Source organism: Chlamydotis macqueenii, chromosome 2 (genome assembly GCF_036417535.1).
Source record: "Chlamydotis macqueenii isolate bChlMac1 chromosome 2, bChlMac1.mat, whole genome shotgun sequence".
NCBI classification, from domain to species: domain Eukaryota; kingdom Metazoa; phylum Chordata; class Aves; order Otidiformes; family Otididae; genus Chlamydotis; species Chlamydotis macqueenii.
In genome coordinates this window covers 121,879,485-121,897,289 of record NC_141557.1, presented here as the reverse complement: position 1 = coordinate 121,897,289, position 17,805 = coordinate 121,879,485, and the positions used below count along the sequence as shown (strand labels likewise).

At 43.2% G+C, this 17,805-nt stretch overlaps 1 protein-coding gene across 2 annotated transcripts in view; it reads left to right on the top strand.

Moving 5' to 3' along the window:
- The window catches only part of LOC104474368 (DGAT1/2-independent enzyme synthesizing storage lipids), a 688,180-nt gene that overhangs the window by 626,971 nt on the left and 43,404 nt on the right, over window positions 1–17,805 (top strand). The window lies entirely within an intron of this gene.

Here is a 17,805-nt window from a genome sequence, read left to right as displayed (position 1 = left end):
TATGAAAGAAAGCAATCATTGCAGTAAAGTTATTAAAAAATGAAATTCCTTTTCAGAATATTTGGACAGATCCAAAATTGGGGAGTGCATATATAATATACTAACAGCAGACTAGTCAAAATCTGCCCCACAGCTGCTTACAAAAACCCCTGAATCCTGCCCATTTACATTGCCCTCTCTTCTGAGCTGTGATCCAATGCACCGGGTGTGTTTCTTCCCTGGTAGTCCAAAAAAACCATTTCCCCACACTGGGAAAGAAGCTACCTGGGCACTTTGCAAGAGACAGGAATTGTAGATACACTGATGTGTGCAGCATCAGGGGTACGCGCTTGTTGCAGTACCCAAGTCTTTCATCTTTAGTTTAAGCTCCGGAGCTCATACTTGAAATATCCGGTGTAAGCCCTAATGTGTCAACCAAGGTAGCGTAACTATCATACTTCTTAAGTACATCTGTTCTGCTAAGTGGACAGTACCTAAGGTGGTTTTTTTTTTTGGTTTTTTTTTTCCACACTGCTTCCCCAACTAGGAACAGTTCCACTGGCCCACAAGATGCTAAATAAGCAGAGCTTGGCTTTTGATACTTCAACTCTTCAAATAGCTGGTGCTTTTCTAAATGTGTAGTTTCTTTTTTTTTTGGCATGCTGCTTTGTTTCTCCCTGCTATTTCTTGCAAGAAAGAAAAGGTAATAAGGAGACAAACAGGAACTTGCTGTTAGTAAACTAAATCCCAGTGTCTCTGCTCCAGCCTCAGCGTGCTTTTTTCCACAGTCCCATTGAGCATAGAGTTACTGGGATGCAGAGAGTGTATCTCCAATATAATGATCAGATGTAGAAGATTTCTGTTTGGTAAACATGAAAGAATTAAAAGGGGATAAATAAATAAACTGACGTGTGTATGGCAGGCTCTGTATTCTCAATGTTATGTTTGCTTCATTATCTTCTATTTTACTCATGTCAAAAGCCTCCCAAAGTCTTTACTCTGCAACCACCACATCCTCTTCCATGAGCCATATTCACTTGCACTGCAGCAAACTTTAAGGCATAAGATTTTATGCAGGCTGGGTTTACACAATATACAGAAAACTCACGTGGAATTTTATTATGGTAAAGATTCAAATACTGCAGCTTTCTTCTCTCTTTTTCTCTCTGCCTCCTCTGATCCTTGTGTTCCCCGATTTTGTAGCACTTGCAAGTCAGGTTTCAGGGTGTTGATAGAGCACAAAGCAGAATTTTGGAAGGTGTCCAACTCTTCACCCCACCCAGATGAATACCTGGAAGCACACTGTTACCATGGCTATCCTGCCAGACCGAAATTAAGTGTAGCCTCGACTGGAACACAGGTTAAAAAGATGAAAAGATGCCCTCTGAAGCAGGTAACTGCAGGACTGACTAAGCAAACTAAGCAATACTTAGTTTAGAGTTTTATACTTTTCTGATAAATACTTTCATCTTGCTCTACAAATCCTTTAATGGTGGGACCAGATATCTTGCAAGCAACTCTTAGTAATGTCTCTTTTCAATATATTTTATCTTGTTATTTCCTAAACTAATTTATAATTTTTGCAAAACTTGAGCAAGTTTAGGAGTTACAATTTTGCAAGACTATCTAGTGTGTTAGCTGGTATTGCCTATGTTAACAAGTGTCTGGCGAAACAATATAAAATGGTTTTCTTTGTGTGTCAGAACTGGCTGAGGATTTTGTAAAGCATAAAATATTTCTTGTGTATTGCTTTGAGTTCAAAAAGCTTTCACCAAACCCAAGGCAGGCACCTGCTGGTACTCACCAGACATTTCTACAAATTCATTTAGAGCCAGGGACACTAGTGCTTTCCTGGGTCCTTGGCTCCAGTTGCACTGTCCTGCAGTGGAGGACTCTGTGCTCCCAAGGTCTGAGGTTTGGGTACAGCATCTCCGGCTCATTTGTGCCAGAGGCATCTCCAAAATCCCTGGCTCCAAAACCATTGTTCCAAGGCTTTCTGATCTTGTACTGCGGAGTGAAAAGACTTCCATGAAGACTGAGATTTCAGGTCCCCCCATCAACCATGAATTGCCTCCTGAAGCCACAGTCAGGCCAATAGTTTCTGGGTGTCCCACCTCACTGAAAGCCACCTCCCCGGGGTTCCTTACGTTCTCAGGAAAGCTGACTTGGTGGTCAGAATCATGGCTGACTGGCAGGAGAGGGCTGGCAGGAGATAAGGAGGCTTTTCATGCTGAGCTGTCAGCCCTATTAACACATCCTGCTGTGACATTATGTGAAATGTGATTTGGACTGAAGCAACAGCAGAGAAGATGACCCACAAACCAGCAGAAAAAAACATCCCAAAGTGATCATCGGTGCTAACTCCAAAGCTTACTTTCCCATGCGATCTGGCCCTGACCTGGACCTCTTCACACACTTGGGGAACTACTGAGGCTTTTGTGCCCTCACGCAGAAATATCAGGCTTAATGCCGGGCCCTGCTCTCAGAGTGGGGCAGAAGCCCTCCTTTCCCAGCTCCCCTTCCCTAGGAGCTGCCCAGGAGAGGCCAGGGGCAAGAAAGGCCATTACTTACCTCATTACCTTCCTCTGTTGTCTGCACCAGAGGACAAAGCCCTTCTCCTTCAGGGTGGTAGGGTTGGCTCATTTGTCCTCTGTGACAAATGGGATTATATCTCTGGAGACAAAGTTCCTCCCGTGTCTTCCTCCATGACGGCTGGCTCCACACGGCCCCTGCCATCAGCCTCCATGTGTCTGGCACTGAGTTTGACCCTATTGATTTAGTAGCCCATTGTCCTGTGGGAAAAGTGCTTAGTGGCAAATACCAGGACACGATCAATAACACACAAACTCCAGAGTCTGTGTTAGAGCTTCAGTGCTGGGCCTCGGGCACCAGAAACATCTTGGTAGCATCACTGCAAACCGGCCATCAGTCTGGTGAAGTGAATGGATCAAACCAGGAAACATTAGAAGCAGGCCAAGGACACCCACTTTGCGTGCCCCAGGTGCCTGCCAAAATGTCATAAACCACTGGACTGTAACACGTTAAGACTCTTTGAAAACTTAGGAGTTCAAAGGCATGATTCTGATTTCAAGTATATGATTTTTGCACTTCTGAGAAGCCACTGATTTCAGAGCAATGGCTCCAGACTTTTAGATCTGTGAGCTCAGGCTACAGCTCTTTAATTTTTACAACACCAGCATCACGGTGTCACTAACCCCAAGCCTGGAAACATCAGCAGATCATGACAGATGTGTCACATCCTCCTCCCCCTTTCTGGACCCCACTCCCTGCTACCCACTAATACTCCCTACCATGGCACAAGTAAGTCCACAGCAGTGTGGTGTATTCTTGTAAAACAAAATAGATGAGGTTTGAAGAACATAAACAGCAACGTACTAACCCAGTTCATCGTATGATCCCAGGCTCCAAACAAAAGGGCAAGGGTGGGGCTCAGAGACCAGTCCAAGTGTCGGGTGGGTCCATGTTTTACGAAAGATAAGAACATATTCTATTAAAAAAAGTCTTTTGTACAGTTGCTCTTTGCGACCCTGAAGGGGGAAAAAATTATCTCTGCGCACAGACTGCAGTGGTGTGGGGCGGTGCACGCACATACACATACCCGGGCACTGGTGTTGCCAGGCATTGGGGATGTGTACGTTATTCACCAGTCAGCACTGCCAAGGGAATCGCGATGGAAACTCCATCACCCGAGTGGCAACACAGCAACAGATTTGCCCTACGGTATATTTTTATCTTGTTTCATTTTTAACTTGTCTTTTTCTTTTTTTAACCTCTGGGTTATTATTGTAAATGACAGTTCTGGGATGCTGTCTTTTCCTGTTACTGGGATTTACAAGCACTGGACATTTATGTGGATGTAGCTATCCATCATAATAATTTTAGCATCAAGAAAACATGAAAGTCTTCATGCTTTAAGGCATCACAATTCAAAAGTCCCACTCATGGTCCTGATCCACAGTCACTCTCTTTTGTGTGAGCTTTGCCAGAGCCTCAAATGTGGGATGCCCCTGACTACTCCAGGCCAGTCCCCAGCCCCTCGAGGAGCAGCATCAGTAGCTGTCAGCCTGTCTCAGTGAGGTCTGCATCCCATGTCCTGCATCTCGGGGTGACTCTATGGGAAACTCCAGCAGAGGTGCAGCGAGGAGCCTGGTTTTAAAGCACAGGGCAAGCCATCATTTTTAGTAGTCCAAGCAAAGCTTCCCCTGAGGGCAGGTACTCCTCTAATTGCCCAGTACAGAATTTTTATCACTTTCAGAGGCAGAGAACAGAGAATTGACTGAATCACAAAGCACCTTGGAAGTTTTATATTCCTTTGCTGTTATGTTGTGCCTACCGCTGCTGGAAATGCAGTATTTGGGTTCACATGCAGTCTTGAAAGTACATTTCTTTGAAGGTCAGGGAAATGTTTGGGTTTGGTTTCAGTTCACAAGGAGTCAAATTTAAAATACTGATCTACATCTGGGTTCAGATTCCTCAAACACTCGCAACGGCTCAGATGTAAGAGCCTGGGGTCAGCCCATCTCAGGAATTGTCCTGGTTTCAGATTTTATTCCTACCAGCATTTTATTCCTTTCAGGAAGGGTTAATTATACCTAAACAAAATGCATGTTTCTTAGGAAGTAACTTTAAGTGTTTAGGAAGGCACATTTGCCTGTTTATCCTAAAGAAAATCAGTCCATCAAACTTAATGACAGGTAATATTGTCCCTAAGAGAAGCTCTGTAATTACCCATCTACCCCTTTCTATTCTTTGCAATTATTCACTTGCAATTATCTCCATCCTGCCTGATGTTTTCCTAAATCCTGTGTGAATATAAAATAAAGCAACAGTCAGATCAGTCATGATAGTTTTTAAAATTTCTGACAGGATTTCTGCAGTCAGTGAGAGGATGGTATGGAAGGGGTTACACTCTGTGCTCCAGTTCCTCTTTTTGTCCCCAAGGAGAGGAAAGAAGCAGAACACCTCCAGAAGCTAATGAAACATGGAAACAATTTGTGTACAAGCAAAAAACCAAGGTTTGTCATCTCTCACTGCCAATAATAATACTTTATTTCCTATTTGTACTCTATAATGTTCAGGATGAAAAACAAGTGATATTACTTGGTAATTCCCAAAGATGTCATTTAATAGGTAGTGTGGCCCTGAGCTCGCAGTAGGAATAACTGCATCCACATGAACAAGAGCCAGGAGCTGCCTGTTTTGTTTTAGTTCAGGCACATTTGAAATCTCCTTGATGGGAAACTTCAGGAATTTTGGCTTCTTTGAGGAATCAGACTTTCAAATCAAGCCATCATAAGCCAAATTCGAGCTCTTCATCTGCAAAATAAATCCAGTTAAAATCTCCTTTACTGATAGTATTTGAAGTCATATTTTTGTCAGAAACCAGAGAAGGTGGAGGCACAGCACAGGGTAGGGCGCGAGGGTGATTACAGGTTGGCACTGATTATCACTGACAGTTTCCTCAAGAAAGAATTAACGTCAGAACCAGTCCGGGCTTAACTAGGATGCAGCCTCATTGGCATTCATGGAAATGCCCCTCTGTTTTCACTGGGTCTGGATGTGTCCAGGGAAGAAGCCAAAACCGCCTGTCAGAACAATGCGCAAAGACACAGCATTTAGGCCCCCCGCAAATGACCGCTCGGATAATTATAGCAGGTGTCAAAATCCCTAAGAATAGCTGAGAAATAGTACCTCCCAGCCTGACTCTGGTGTCAGATCAACGAAGATAAAACAACAAACAGACCAGGTCCCAGTGGGTCTCCCCAGGCACTCCTTGCTGGCAGGGCTCACCTCCCTCTGGGAGCTTGTTTGCAGCTCCCAAAAGCCAACCTCTCCGCTGGTGTCATACGTTCCTTTACCGGGGACAGCAGTTTGAGAGCTTGCTCAGCGGTCCAGGAGTGTGACCTAAGGCCAACAGCTTTCCTGTAATGTGTTTCCAGACATTGGTTGCAGCTGACACGCTTCACTGTGTGCAGCAACTGCGTATTCAGTGACTGCCTTTGCCCACCTGCATTTTAAAGTTCTCATTAAAACCTCAGTGGGATTGCCTTTCATAAAATAAGAGATAAAATTAGCGGTAACATGTACCCCTACACACATACACACACTTTCCAAGGGTCTGATACTCTATTACAGCCAGTTTCAAACTCACACAAAACTGGAAAACTGCCGGCAGACAATACCTCCTGGCTTGGCTGACCAGCACTGAAAAAAACCTGGAATATCCCTCATGCTATCTGCTAGGTGCCTCATTTACAGTGGCTTAAAGCCTCAGATCACATACTGGTAGTGCCTATAATTTTTTCAGAACGGTAACAATGGGGCACCAACCAGTTATTACTAGAAATATTGGCCAGACCTGCCAGGTTTTGAAAAAATAGCCTGAGCATCCTGCTATACAGTGCTCCAGTCAGGCAAAAAAAAAAAAAGCAGACACAGCCTCAGCCCGGTCACAGCTCCCTGTGCCCTTCACACGCAGGTGCCTCACCATCAGACGCGAGCACGTTGCCCTCGCACTTGCTGTGCCATCAGGCCGAGGGCAGTCTCACCCTGCTGCCCTGGGTTTCGGCTTAGGCTGGGTGCAGGTTCATGGTGGATGGCTCAGAGTGAAGGCTGAGTCACTGCTTCACTGTGAGGCACAGTTTCCTTCTGGTGTCTCTCGCAGCTTGAGCAGTCTTGCCACCATGCCTGTGATTACAGGCAGTACAGCTTTAGCACATCTGGTGAACACAGGCTTAGCAGATCATAGAATCATAGAATCACAGAATGGTTAGGGTTGGAAGGGACCTTCAAAAGTCATCTAGTCCAACCCCCCTGCAAGGAGCAGGACATCCCCAACTAGATCAGGTTGCTCAGAGCCTCATCCAGCCTGGCCTTGAACGTTTCCAGGGATGGGGCATCCACCACCTTTCTGGGCAACCTGTTCCAGTGTTCTACAACCCTCATTGTAAAAAATTTTCTCCTAATTTCCAATCTAAATCTACTCCCCACTATTTTAAAACCATTACTCCTTGTCCTATTCCAACAGGCCCTACTAAACAGCCTCTCCCTGTCTTTCTTGTAGGCCCCCTTGAGGTACTGTAAGACCGCTATCAGGTCTCCCTGGAGCCTTCTCTTCTCCAGGCTGAACAGCCCCAACTCTCTCAGCCTGTCCTCATAGGAGAGGTGCTCCAGCCCTTTTATCATCTTCGTGGCCCTGCTCTGGACCTTCTCCAACTGGTCCATGTCCTTCTTGTGTTGGGGGCTCCAGAACTGGACACAGTACTCCAGGTGGGGTCTCACCAGGGCAGAGTAGAGGGGCCAGAATCACCTCCCTCGACCTGCTGGCCATGCTCCTCTTGATGCAGCCCAGGATGTGGGCTGGATGGAGTTAGGCAAGCCAACTGGGTAACAAAGGACACTTCAAACAAAAACTCCCTACTATAAACTCCTTGCTGCTTAAACCAAGAGGTAACTATTCAATAAAATACCTCAAAAATCACATGAGGCAATTTGACGTTGGAATTTTTTCATTTATTTCTTGGGACCCAAGCAGCCTTACAGTTCAGATTTAAGTCACCTATCACCAGTAGCAAATACATATCCCAAAGCAATGTCAAGTGTACTCATCACAAAAAAAAAAAAAAGCCTACTACAGCCTGTGTCTTGCCGTCATTAAAGTCTGGCGCTGTTCTGGTCCTCTCTACAGAGGCTATCTGGTATGAGAGAAAGCTCCAAGGGCAAATCCAGACTTTGCAGAGCCATACAAGCCTAGATACTATGGAAATGAATTGCTAACACTGCTGACCAGCTCCATTGTTTAAAGCAGAGCCCTCTCAGACTTCAGCAATAATTCAACAGTGAAATAAACAGCTCTGATCAGATAGCTAGGGAAATTAGATAACAAGCACAATAGCTGTGAAGATAGGAATATTTCATGACGAGTCATATATCAGTTTATTCCTGATTTAAGTCCCTTTTGATTACTCGTTGTTAATACCTCACATCTGTATGACAAGTCAGAAAGTAAGGTAAAGATCTTTTCGGACAGAATCTGTTTTCCCCCAAGATGAGACGTGCATGCTACCTTCATGACTTAGCGCTCAGCCATCTCCTTGTGACTCTTTCAAGTTACTTACTTAAAAATAATGACTGCGTTTCAGGACATGGCAATTTCCTCAAAGCTAGCTTTTATACTTTAGTGTGCTCCTGAGATACTAAACTATTCAAAAGTGCTCTTTTCCCCTGCGCCTGTTCCCACAGAAGTCCGAGGCAACTCCTTTGAGTCTCAGGACAGCATCTTTGAAAATTTTTTCCCGTTATTGCTTTGATCATGAGCAGGTTAAACTCAAGCTTAGCAATTATGTTATACTGTCCCATGCTTATTTCTTTCAAAATAAGTAATTTTCACTAAAAACACAATAAAAAGTCTAAGATGCCTGGATAAAATGGGATTAATGGGATCATAACATTGTTTTAATAGTATACGTTCTCAAAATGTTACCAAGGGGGCTGAATGTGGTTGCTCTGGATGAAAGAAGCTGTGGGCAGCAGGAGCAAGCTTTCAGCTCTGGGAAAGAAGCAATCTTCAGCCTTGCTAAATGGGGCTACTGTGGAATTCAGGATGCACTGTACACACAGCTGGCTGTAAAACTCTTCAGACCATCCAGCTCTGCCTCTCCCCTAGAGCAAACAATTCTCTTTGAATTTCTTGTGGCTCTTATCAAAGGTAAATAGGCTGGGTATTTCGTAGTACTCTAGGGGTTTTTGAGGATATTTTAAAAAGACCTGGTCGAGCCGGAGGACCCCAGCCCGGGGAGGAGAGGCTGTTCTCTTTACAGGTTTGGGGGGCTACTTTTTAAGCAAGCACATTGCGAAAGGTATCTCTTCTTCAGATAGTTTTGAGAGTTAGATTGGTACCAAGCTGAAACATGCATATCTGGGTTTTATAACCATTGTAAATCTTTTCAGTATCTGATTGGTTATCATAAATGCAATATTGCATGGTTTCAAATTAGTAAACTTAACAAAAGACAGGGGGAAAAAAAGCAGATTTAACTGATGATGCCAAACTACTGGTTTTCCTTTGCCTTTTTATGGACATGCCATGCAGCTGACGGCCAGGCATTCCCACCCAGTGTCCTGCTTTTGGTTTGTTGCTATGTGCCTTAGGAAGCTACACTTTAAATAGCACAGATAATAACTGCTATTAAATAAAAAGCCAAACACTTTCAGAGTTTTAGTTTAAAACTAACCACAGAAATCTAAAAAAAACTTTCAAAGATTTTTTTTTTTCCTCCTTGTGGATCTGAATCTTGGTACCTCAGCTTCAAGCATATGGGATCTCCTTTCAGTGCTTCATACCCTGAGTTTCCTGGATTTGAGGACTTACTACCTGCAGTATTCTTACAAGCAATACTATGTTTTAATCACCATTATTTATTCTCAATCCAAATTTACCTTCAGTAAAGTATTTTTAGGGAAATTACCTTAGCTTTTTTTTTTTTCCCCAAACACTTCTACAGTCTACAGGAAAGAAAATTCCGTTGTGATTAGGAAGCTACATGATGGAAGGAGAAGGCTTTTCTGAGGTGATGAGTAAATCTTAAGCATTGCATAGAAGTCCCCAGAATTTCCTCAGACTTACTCAGTCTCCTTTCTTTTCAGCTCTCCAAGAAGAGTGGATTCTCTTCCTCCTGCAGATCTTATATTGAGGATTTCACAAAGGAGATAGCAAAATGTCTGAAGCCATTTTAATATCAGATATTTTCTTAACAGCAACTAATATCGGAGCGAGGTGTAAACAGTGAGAACCTGTGAAAAGCTAGTAAATATCAAGTTCATGATGGATTCTTTTTTTCAATCATAATGATAAATAGGTTGTTAATAATCTCTCTTATTTGCTCCAGTATAAATATAAATTCACTAACTGTACTAAAGTTATTTTGGAAGTACCCCACTGTAACTCAGGCAAAGGTTTGACTCTATTTCTTGATGACATAACACCAATATAGAATGTCTTAGTTTGAAAAATCTAAAAAAGTCACAGTATTTTTTCTTAGGTACAGTAAATGCAAAGTTAAATGTATTTGAAAAAAAACCACCACAGTACTGCTTGAGCAATACGGTGAAAGTCACTGCCTTTGCTTCATATTTATGCAGGAGTAGCAGAAATCAGAATCTAGTTTGTTGAGCTTATTAGCAAAGGGATAAGCAGAGGCACTGTCTTTAGTACAGCTGCAAATACAGCTTCTCCAAATTGCATGGTAAGGTTCTGCAGTTGAAAATAAAATCTGAAGATAGTTTTAGGTTAAAGATTTGAACATTTAATGGTGATAATTATTTTTATTTTTCCATAAGTTACTATAACTAGATATAAGAAAGTTTTGAATATATTTTGCAAATACTCCACTCCACTCCACTATACTCTGGCCAAATCCTGCAACTCTTACTTGGATAAGGTATTCCAGTTGGGCTAACAGAACTCATCTCACAAATTCATGCATCAGAGTTAGGTTCTGAATGCATCTAGGATTTGTAGCACAAAAGTCTTCACGATGCTGATTACTCTTTTAAGAAATCCACAGTGTATCAACAGGAACGCAGAGCGTATCTTGGGTTGCATCATTAGCTTCAGTTTCAGGAATTACTAAAATCCCCTAAGCTACCATTTGTCATGGTTCTCATTCTTGGGAAATCCTTTAAAGGGACTGTTAAAGTAATTAAGCTAGTGTCCTCGATTTAATCTTTAGGGCTGCCTAGCCAACATTGAGTCAGTGTAGTCTTCTAGGTCAGACAGGAAAAGAATTGACGTCATTGCAAAACGCCACTGCGTAAGTGTCTCTGAAAAAAATGGCAGCCAAGTGTACACAGTTGGATAATCAGATGCTGTGAATAACATGCTGCTCAACAGGTGAGCTTAGGGAATTTGGCACTTCAGAGCTGAACCAAGTGTGTCCTTATGCGGATAATAAAAGATCCGCGATACACTTTCTCTGACATAACGTATTTAGCAAACTTATCAAGATGTTTCCTCTGTCCAGAAAGTCAACCAGCCTATTAGGAATGATAATTTGGCACACAATATGCTCGAGGGACAAATACGATAAGGGATGTTTCATACAAAGGGGCTTCCACTACTAGTCAGTTATGTCAATCTGCAGCTAAAAACAGAGCAGCATAAAAATAAACTTTAACTCTTCACCCTGGGCAATTAAGCTGTTTTCTAACAAAATAAGCAGGATTGAAACAGGCACCAGGAAAGACTGCTACAGCTCTGCTGCAATGCTTACTCTTGAAACACCAAAACCAAGAATTTAAGCAGGGCACTGCATTCTAGGTATTTTCCCACTCAACATTTAACATTTCTAAATTCCAAATGAACAGGAGCAGAAGCACATAGTTCAAACAAAGACCCCAGTTTTCTCAAAACCTGAAGACCCTCCGGACCAGAACTGTTCCTATTCGGACTCATTTTTAGAAAAGTCACAAACAGGAAGCGCATGTGCTACTGTCCACAGGCAAATGGAGGGAGAATAAAGCTGTATTTAGGCATACACTAACCTTGAACCTTATCCCAGTGACTTGTACCTGCCCCAGCACTAATGAGAAGACTTTTCTCATAACTAGCAAAAGCCCACATCCTTGCAATGATTTGAATGATTCAGAAATACATCTAGCTCCAGCTGTTGAAATCCTTACCTTAATCCCCAGAATAACTCCATTGCAGCCCAGAAATCCTTCCTACAGCAGAAGTAAAAATAGCACATATTTGTTCTTTAAATATGTTAATGATTCTGGTTTTCACTTTATCTCTAAGAGCTTTATCTATCTAACTATAAAGCTAGCTCTGTTGGAGTTATCCTAAATCTAAGCCTAAACTCAACCCAAAGCCCACGTAACTCTTGGCTATTACAAAATTCTTCAATTCATTGTTCACCGCAGTTTTCCCAACAAGACCGATGATACAGTATCCAGTAACAACCTGAATTCTTCATTCTTCTTTTACAGACACTTTAAACTAACCATGATTTGATGGTAGCCCAAGGACTTCTATCCACAAGAAATCTTCCTCTGTCAGTATCCAGAGGAGCTGTGATTCTAGCGGGACCCAGCACAAACACATATCTTCCACATTTAGTTGTGAGAAACTTTATCCAGCCCTAGCTTGAATGCAAGATATTTTAAAACTTGCCTTAAAATGTTCTCAGCTGTCAGACTGAACCTTCATCCTAGCCCTGCAGGGCCTGGAGGAACTGTCTTCACCTTTGTGATACTCAGGGCTAAGGCTTAGTCGTAGTGGAGTGACCTTGTGTAGCTTGCAGCATAAACAATGACACAAAAAGCATACTTCAAAGCATATAGCTCTGCTAACTCCTGCCATTGTCCTTACAAACATAACCAGGCTGCAGTCTCATCTTGTGGTAGAGTTTGTGTCCAGGACACAGCAGATTTTATTACTGGATGTGCAAAACTACATTAGTACGATGAAGATGAAACCAAAAAAGGTGAACGACTTCTGCTAAGTTCTGGCACAAAGAAGAGTTTGCTGTGGTGTACCCTACCCTACAGCTAGAGTTGGGCTTATGTTCCACTTGGGCACAATGTGAGATTAAAAGATCACTATCACTGAATTGTACAATACCTGGAGGTCCGTGATGAGGGCAGGCACCAAGAGAGATGGCTGAAGTGGATAAAATGCAGACTGGTGTTGAAACAACCAGCACTGACAGGGTTGGGCTTAATGGGTTATAAAAGTGGAGCTGAAATCAGCTGGATTCTAGCAAAGCCCAGCAAAGGCTGGAAGCAGTGCCAAAGGTCTTCAAGTTTGTTAACGGGGAGTCTGTTGATCATGTCACAAGTCTAAGTTAAGCTTAGCATTGGAGATGGACTCTGAATTTAGGCCAGCAGGAACTAAAAAGCTAAGGAGATTGCAGGATACTACAGGGACAGATTGAGGGCTATGATCACCTCAAAGCAGTGACTAAAGGTAATGATGGATGAAGTTTCTGGTTTATGACTATGACAAAATAGTTATACACAATTATAAGACTACCTAGAATATGTTTACTCTTAGGGCTGGAGGCAGCATTTTTGACTAGTGACCTAAATACATTTCCAAAAGCCTCTATCCGGACTTGTCGTTAGAAACCCATTAGAAACCCAGAATTAGATGTCCCATCCCTGGAAACAATCAAGGCCAGGTTGGATGCAGCTCTGAGCAACCTGATCTAGTTGGAGATGTCTCTGCTCCTTGCAGGGAGGTTGGACTAGATGACCTTTAAATGTTCCTTCCAACCCAAACCATTCTGTGATTCTAAACCCTGCAGCTTTGACAGGATTCAGCAAAAAAAAAAAAAAAAATCTTAGCTGTAGTGTCCTGGGCCCTTCTCCTCACTTCAATACTTTAGTTTTAATTGCATCATAGAGATTTCTAGCAGTCACAGAAGTGACTATGGAGTAATTCACACTGGTGTCTGTAACCTTATCCCTAGCCTGCAGGCTTTGCATGACCTAGCAATAAATCCAGCTCTTGTTTGCCCCCTACCCTGAAAGAAAACACCTTTCCCATACAAAATGCTGGCCCTGCCCATGCTACAGTGACTCACAGCACTAACAATAAGCCAGTTGCCTCTGCCTGCTCTGGCCCTTATCCTCATGGTGCCAGTCTTGCTCTTTAAGCCATTCCCCAATGCAGAAGTATTTCTCAGAGTGGGACATGGTTTCTCATGCAGAGGCCTGAATCAGACCATGGACTGCAACAGAAGAACTGAACATTTCCACATTGACTTTGCCTCTCCCTCACTTTCACTCTTATTTTCCTGTTTCTTTTCCTCTCTCCTCTGGCCCTTTCCACCAGATCTGTGGCATTCCCATCACACAACACTGATGCAGTGTGCATGGTAGAGTAATGGGTGAGTTAGGCCAGAGGGTGTTCACTATATATGTTTGGCAGCAGCTGTCTTGCTCCTCCCTTTGCCTCTCTCTTCCCTTTCCCTACCTCTCCTATCCTGGGGTCAAAAAATTGCAGGGCAGCATCTCTTCCAGCTCCATGGGGCCAGCAGTTTGCCATGGGGATGCTCAGACTGGCCAGGCAGGGTGACAGAGTGAGGATGTCAAGACACATCCTTGCAGGTCATGCCGCTGTGGGAAAGGTTACTTCTTGTAAGAATTTTGACATAAGCAAGGGGCCAGGAGAAAACCCTGGCTGCCCTGGTGCTGCAGTGGCCGCAGGTAGATAGGCAGGCAGGCAAGGCTGGGTGCAGCGGGCTCAGCTGGCCCTCAGGGACAAAGAGAACCAGTTAATGATTAAATCTGCGTGTCCCCACCAAGTCCCAATGTGGAGCACTGGGAAGAAGGTGCAAAGTTCCTGCAGTTGGGGGCACAAGGATTTTTTGGCAGTGGTGAGTTTGCTAGGTCCAAGGGAGGCTGGAGGTGCAGGAACAGGAGCCACAGGCAGCCACGCAGATATGCAGGGAGAACAGCTGGAAAGTTGGAGGCGGGTGGAGAGAATCCAAGCTATAGAAAAGACATGAGATCCCAGTTCAGGGGACTAATCTAGAACACAAGTAGCAGACACCGAGGTTTCTGATCCACAGCAGACATCTTGGGTGACCTTGGGCAGGTTTCCCTATGTTGCATGTGCACAGCAGCTATGTTAAATGCTACAGGATGACCACCTTTATTTTCTAAGAGTGGTGTGAAAGAATTAACAGAAGACTGTGAGGTGCTCAGGTGAATTGTAGGGGATGCTACAGCGTGAATCAGCCAATACTGTTTACCTAAGCATAAGATAATATTTTTTAACTAGCCCTAATAAACGTTATACACCTATATCAGACTTTCCAATCCAAGAATTCCCTAGGAATTCTGCAGATTTGGTTAGTAAATTGTTCCAAACACTCAAGGTTTCATTTCCACTGCCTCTGCTCAAATAAGGCAGCTGAAAAACGAGTCATAAAGGGTATGAAATATGGATCTCCAGTGGTATTCCTCAGAACTACCAAGTGATTCTTTTACAAAGCAGATATCTGATAAGATGTTGTTTAGGTGGACTTGTGCTCTGATCATTCAAACCGACTTTTCCCAGTAGCCTTTAATATCCAGTGCAGGATGAAAGCACTGTAAAACCTGGGCATATTGAGTTCTGGGCCCCTCTATTCCAGTTTGCACCAGGAGACAGGAAAGAAAAGATGGGTGCAATGGTAATAAAGGCATCCCTGTTAGAAGGTGTGGCACAGAGCTGGTAAAGCCCAGCAGAAAGGGTGGCTAAGATTTGCGCTCAAAACCTGGATGACTCTCTCCCTTAACCTTTAGGAAACCAGGTCTGAAAACACTGTAAACAAAGCAGTCAAAAGGCAAATTCTAATGCAACCAGCTACTTCTCTAAAACTAAACAGACATAAGCCTTCCGTCTCAGCCTTAGCTAGATGAGATTGTATTCTTCCTACAGATCTATAAAAATTATGTTTAAGATAAGTGAGTATTTAACAGAAAATATGTCTTAATTTTCAAGAATTATCTCCTAGACTCAGGAAAAGAAAAACAAGCCCTCTTTAGTGGAACTTTGAGCCTTCCAAGCAAAGCTGATGAGTCGCGGTGTCCGGCATTGGTTCCCCACCTTGGTGGCTGTGCATGCCAATCCACAGCCCCTGCGTCTGCCACCTCACCCAGCACCTTATTTACGTGCCAAAGGCTTTCACCCGCTTCAATCTCAGATAATCAGGCTGCCTGGTAACAGAAAGGGATGGCAACTTAAAAGACTAGCCTGTATTTTTCACTATCCAAACTGTAAATACCCAATGTCATTTTAAAGCACTGTAGGAGGGGAGGGATAAGTGGGAGTTATCAAAGGACTAGAAATAGCTGTAAAACTTGGGACAGTCTATCTCTTAACCACAGCACCTAAATTAGCAGTGAATGTGAGCAATGAACGATCTCCCAAGAGTTGTGAGTGAAATCTCTTTTGCTCAAATTTTGAGATAAGATTCTCATGTTCATTTCCTTATGACTTAAGGGTAGCAAATTTGCTTCCAGGAGATTCCATAACTTCTACTTTTAATTTCCATCTATTCTCTTAACAGCTGAATGAGGCACACATGCAGATGCACTGCTTCCTCCTCACCCTTGCGCTTGATCAAAATCACAGTCATACTAAAGGGCTTTTCAGATCATTCGGATGGTCACTTGGCCCATCACATCAGCAATTACTTCTGCTGCTACTGCATAAGTTGCCCTCCATTAAAGGTTAGCCTGGCATTCGTGCTTCAAGTGCTGTGCAAACTGTCTTCTTAGGGCAGCAAGAACAGGCTTGTCCAAAGGACAAGCATGAACTTGTTCACTTAGCAGTCCTTCCTTTCTTCTCCACCCACTTCTCCCATTAGTATTGCCCTTCAGTGTGGCAGACAGAAATTTGAATCATGAACGCTTAGCCCCTGGGAAGAATTTGTATCAGATGAGCTAAGTGGTGTTCGCCTCTAATTAAACCCTGAACTGCCACAAAGGACTGTCTGGCCAAGCTATGGATTTGGTCTTTGCAAGGGCAGCATCTCAACACTTCCCCCAGCTAGGAAATATTTTTCCGGTCGAATGAGTCTCCAGAAACTGCCATAAAGAGCTATAATTTATGTACATATTTTATATGAACACCACTCCTCTTTTCAAAGTTTTCTTTAGATTTTGGAAATAGTTAACAAATCTCCTAAAAATCAGCTGAACAAATGGACAAACACATTTCCTTAGGTTTTGGAGCCCTGAAGTTTCAATTTTTCAGTGCATGATATTTCAAGAGGTTATATATTTTCAAATAATCATCAGTTTTCTTCAGGTGTTTGTGGGAGGCACCGGCAAAATTTGAAAGAGCAGGCAAGCTTATAAAAGCGGCAATTTTGTTTGCAAGGCAGTTGCAGGTTAAGAAACCAAAGCAGAACAAAATGTTTCTGATGAAAACCTTTGCCATTTTTCGTCGCTGTCATTTGCCGTCATAGTAGAGGAATGCCAACCGCGGACGCTCGCTGCGGAAAGCCTCTGCTTGACTGGCAGAGTACATTACGTACAGTCAGGATATGGCGTCCTGGATTCTCATACCTTTTCCAGACCTGCCGGTTTGGCAGCCTGCGGTCATAGAGAGTGCTCAACTGATTGCTAACAACAAACAATACTTTCGTATATGTAATGGCTGGTAGATGAAGTACAGTATGTGCTGTAAACTGCATTTCTTATTCAAAAGGAGAAACTGTCCAAGCAGGGCATATAAGGCATGCACAAAAGGCAACTAGGCAAAACCAGGTTGTCCTCACATTGCTCCAGGTTTCAACTTTACCTCTGTGTTATTTCAGTGTCACCTGAAGCATCTGACAGTGACAATTTCAAAAGCTACTAGCCATCAACAGCACTGATTCAAGAACCCACAACAACCTCAGCTTTACAGCAGACAGTAGGTAAGCCTGTCAGAGACCTAAATAAAGTAGATGAATGAATGCAACCGTCTGTCACATGTGCATTGTGCGCAACAAAGGTAAATTTAAGTTGAGCTAAGGATGTTTTAAGAGCAAGTGTGCAAAGCTGAGCTTCTGAATAGGCATTATGTCCTATCAAGGACTCATTGTTTAGCAGATCCTACATCTAACAATGCCTCATTGTGAAGGCTCCAAAGATCAGTGCATTAAATACCAGTTTTTCAGACCCCTTCACATTTTCGGTGTCTTCCAGTGCTGCAAACACTTGGATATTCTTGCTACACTCATACCTGTATGTGGGTCTATTGGCTGTGTCTGCGCTATTGTGTGACTGGGAGAAATAGCTCAGATCAATGGCTTCAACTCTTCA